The sequence below is a fragment of the Equus caballus genome, chromosome 5, assembly GCF_041296265.1.
Source record: "Equus caballus isolate H_3958 breed thoroughbred chromosome 5, TB-T2T, whole genome shotgun sequence".
In the NCBI taxonomy this organism is placed as follows: domain Eukaryota; kingdom Metazoa; phylum Chordata; class Mammalia; order Perissodactyla; family Equidae; genus Equus; species Equus caballus.
In genome coordinates, this window is record NC_091688.1 from 97869907 (window position 1) to 97874728 (window position 4822).

Here is a 4822-nt window from a genome sequence, read left to right on the forward strand (position 1 = left end):
AAATGGTGTCTCATACACAGTAGGCACTCAAAAAATAATCAGTGGGAAGTTGAATAAAATGTTACTATAAGAAAGATGGGCTTATTTCCTCTTGAATCATTTCTTGCCCAGCAAGCAAGTCAGAGATTTACTATATTTGGAAGTGTCTTGCTGTATAAAAATAAAGAAGAATCTGCCTGACGTCCTGAGGTCCTACTGTCAGCAATCCAAATAACCATGTCGCCCAGGTACTAATTCTTAAAAGTCCCAGGATAGTAGACAATTTGCTCCAATGTTCTATTCTCTCTGCCAACACAGAAAGTAACTGGCACTTTCTCTCAGTAGAATACTATATCCAAGTTTATCTAGACGCAAGTCACAGAAGCCAATTCTACTAGCTTAAGGAAAATAAAGAATTTTATTGTACAGTCCAGAGGCAACTTAGAGTGGACAAGGGCAGAACGTGTAACCAGGCATCAGCAGGTTCTGGAACCAGAGCCTCTGTCTCTTTGGAAACATGTGGACTTTATCCCTGTGGTTGTGCTCTCATTGTTCCCTCTCTGCCGGATGGGCCCGTGACTATCACAGTGCCAAGCATACAATGGGTGTGCTGTAAATATTTTTGAATGAATGAATTACTGGCGTATCTCTGCTTCTCCATTAATATGGATGAGGAATGACTGCACAGAATGGCTGTCGGTACCAGCGCTACTGACTCCCTAACTTAATCTTTGCTTCACAATTTAAAACTCTTGGGTTAAGACTCTGGTTGACTCAACTTGGCAATGGATTGACTCCTTCTTGGGTAAGGGTCTATCTCTTGTCTAAGCAGCTCTTGCTAGGGAGCCCTATCCCATTAACATGGAGGCAGTCTCTCAGAAGAGGGGTCCTTGCCCGAGCAGGTGTTCTAAGAAGGGTCTGCTTAAACAGTGGTCGAGCATTTGCAAAGATGGCCACAATAGTTCCTGTCCACAGGGCCCTCTGCAGTATGACTTTGCTGCCTCGCCCATGAAGAAGAAGGCCTTTAAACCTGGGCTGATTTTATGACTTGCTTTGAGTAGCAGAATGAGGGGAACTGATGGTGCAGGAGTTCCGAAGCCTAATTCTCAAGAGGCCTGAGCACAGAGCCACCACCATGCGAGGAATCCCACCTTTGCCTGCTGGATACAGAGGGTCTGTGGTGGGCCAGTCATAACCACCAGCTACGAAGACAAGGCTGCTTCAGAGTGTCGAGCCCCCCTTGAGCTACCAATGACTGCTGCCGTGTGAGTGACCTCAAATGAGACCAACAGGAGTCCTGTGAGCAAATAAAATAGTTTGTGTTTTAAGCCTCCAAGTTTTGGGGTGATTTGTTATGCAGAGGTGGATAAGTGATGAACATTTTCATAAATTTTAGTGACTTTCTGTGTTCCTTATCTGACCAAGAAGTTACTAAAAGCTGAATCCTGAATTGGTACCAAGGCATTCATTTCCATGTTGACTATGTATCTAGGTCAGCCTGATGGAAAAAAAAAAACCAAAGAACAAAATACTGGGAAAGAATTGAAATTATCCTTGGCACTTCAGCAGAAGTTTGCATCCTGGTTCTGACACTTACTAGCTACTCTAATACTTAAGCTCCCTGGACCTCAGTTTAATTATCTGTTAAATGGGAACAATCATGTGTATGTTTCAGGCAGATCTGTGAATGTCATCCACTACTCAATATGTACAACCATCATTGTGGCAGTATCGTAAAAATTAATGAGACCATTTATAAAGAGTTTATATTAAATGCATGGCACCATGCAAGTGTTCAATACAGGCATAAACTCAAAGCACATTGGAAAGCTCAGTTCTCTCGGACAGGATTTTAGACACTAAGTGGTGAAGTTTTGGGGACATAGATGAGCAAAGAGCTTTTAAACCAAGAAAGCACATTTGTGTGTGTCCTCTCCTGCAGCAGAAGATACATCAGCTCTATAAGCTGTCCCAGGTGTACCCTAGCAAGCAGAAGTGGCAGCCCAGCTCTGCTTCAGACAGGTGACCCCCAGATGCAATCTAGTAGAGTATTCCCCTGAGCTCTGCCCTGGGAAACTCCATGCTATAATCTGCTCTTTGAAAATGTGCTTAGGTGATCAATCAAGTTGCAGAAATGCCATCAAGTATGTGACCTCTGGGAGATTAGTAATTTACATGAGCATATAAAGGCCCTGAGAAGTCCTGTAGTAGAAAACAAACAGAAGACAGGGACAAGAAAGCTTGTCTAAAGAGACATCCCCTTTTTGTTCTAAACATGAAGTGATTTTTACCACATAATGCCTTCTAACACACCACAAAACAAGTGCACGTCAGGAGATAGAAAGTGACACCCTCATCCTACTTTATAGAGAGGACACTGAGCGCCCAGGGGTGCAGGACCTTGTACTCAAATCCCCAGCTACACTCTGCTCTTCAGGTACAGCACTGGCCAGCCCCTCATTGCCCTTCTGTGGTAATGACTTCCCCAATAAATGATGGGGGAAGGGACACACCTCCTACCACCTGTTTCTGCTCCCGTATGCAATCATCTCAAAGCATATAGAGGCTATGGAATTCCTGCACCACTCTGCTCCACAAATGGAGAAGTAGCTATTCCATTTGCCAAGTGCAGAGCAATGGCTGGGCCAGCTCCATCTATCTCTGTTAACAACCTAAGCATGCTGCCACAGTTTATTTATGACAAACAGGGCACAGAGGAAAACTGCAGGCCTCCCCCACAGTCTGGATATTTGCATAAGCCCTGATTCTCCCAACGGAGATGTTTTCTTTGGCCCAGCTGGGTTTTCCTGAGCGGTCAGATGTGACAGGCACATTTAACCCACTAGAGAAAGAGTAAGAGACTAACTTAGGGAAGATGATGATGGTCTTAGGGGACATCTGAGAGGCAGGATGGGTTAGTGGCTCAGACCATGGGTTCCACAGTTGATCACATCTGGGTTTGATGCCAGCTCCATCACTAGCTTGGGTGAGTTACCTAATATTTCTAACCTCTGTTTCCTCATCTGTGAAATGGAGATTATAGACATTCCTACCTCTTGTAGTCACAGAGAGTATCAAATAAAGCCACGTATATCAGATACTTAACACAGAATCTGGCTCAGTAAATGAGAGCCACTGATATTAGTAGTAACGTCATTATTACAAGGAGTTTCTAATTTCTTTATAGCGTTTATTCATTCATACAACAGACGTCAGTGTCCTTCCTACATGCCTGGCACAGTGTTACATCCTGAAGCTACAGACAAAGGTGAGATGCTGCCTTTCTGTTCAAAGAGCTCACTTTGTAGTAAAGAGAGACCGCAGACGGACAGTGACCACACCTGGTAGCAGGTGCTCTGAGAAAGGAAAGCTAATAGCTCACAAGGTGGCAGGTGGGGGGAGGTGGGCTTCAAGGAGGTGGGACTCTGCACCAGAGTCTTGGAGGATTAAACAATTTAAGTGTCTAGTAATGAGCCAGCCGTCTGGAAGGTGCTTCATACCTAGTAGCCATATACAAGAGAGTAGGCGTTAGGCGGGTGAGGTGAAACCAAAGCGCTATCAGGGAGATGACCAGCTTGAGGGGAAGGCGCAGGGTCAAGGAGAGCATGACTGATCCAGCAGGACATTTCTTCACAGCCAGGGCAGAGTAGGGATGAGGCTGGGACAGTACACAGGTCTCTAGCAGACAGGGGTTTTTGTTGGTATTTAATTAAAAAGGTTATGGGGACTGTTAAAGGATTTTAAGCAAGGGCAGGGGTGTATAGAGACTTGCACTTGGAGAGAGAGCATTTCAGCAGGCGTGTGGAGCTGAGACTGTGAAGTGAAGCAGGGCAATGAGATGGGGTCATGCCCAGCTGGAGTAAATTCTTCCCCAAGAAGACTTCCCGTGTCCAGGCCAAATCTCTCCCAGCAACGTGCCACACGCCTCCCAGAAGTTCATATCACAGTCACTTAAGTGCATTCCTCTGCTCTTCTATTGGACTCCAAGCACCAAAGAAGGATGAACTGGTACCCAGACATTTCTCCCTTCTTCACAGTGCCCCGCATGGGACAAGTGCCCATAAAATGTTTGTTGACTGACTGAAAGGACACACTGTCACACAATTTGTTCCACTTCAACCAAACGACCTCTTCCAGCAGAACTCCATTCCTATTGATCTTAATCAATGTCTCTTGGAACTCTCATATGGATCAAACCAGAGTAGGCCTGCCAAACAAAATACAGGATGCCCAGTGAAATCTAAATTTCAGATAAACAACAAATACTTTTTAGCATCAGTATGTTCCATGCAACTTTTGAGATATACTCAAAGTAATAAAACTATTTGCTGTTTATCTGAAATTCAAGTTTACCTGGGCACCCTGGAGTTTTCTTCTGTAAATCTGGCGATATTACGCTAAGCAAAGAGCACCCAAGTTAATTACGTCATACTGGAAATGGCAGACTCCTGTTCCTCCCCTCTCTGACATATCCTTCTCTCCATTTGACCCCAGAATTCCTAAGTGTTCTCCCTCCTTTAGAGCTACCGTGATGAATAACCACATTTCCAAATCACAAATTGACACATGTTATAGGATACGTGGTCAGAGTAAAGGTTAGTTCCCCACTCTGTCACTTACAAAGTTTGTACGGACTTCCTCTGTGTCTCAGTTTTGTCATTTATAACAAAATTTATATCATTTAGGTTAATGATATCTCACAGGGTTGTGACAAAAATTAGAAATAATATACTAAAGTCTCTCATTCAGGGACTGAAATACAGGTGAGATTTATTCAATTAACATTTCTCAGGCACTTATTCTGTGCTAGGCAGATCCTGGGTGTTTTCCTGTCTTCACGGAG

The 4822-nt window shown here is 44.2% G+C and overlaps 1 long non-coding RNA gene across 1 annotated transcript; it reads left to right on the top strand.

Annotated features, from left to right (window-relative positions):
- Positions 1 to 522: 522 nt before the first annotated feature.
- On the top strand, positions 523 to 1307 carry LOC138924386 (uncharacterized). Its single transcript, XR_011439433.1, has 2 exons — positions 523 to 784; positions 1041 to 1307. It is a non-coding gene; the product is annotated as an uncharacterized lncRNA (long non-coding RNA).
- Positions 1308 to 4822: the final 3515 nt, after the last annotated feature.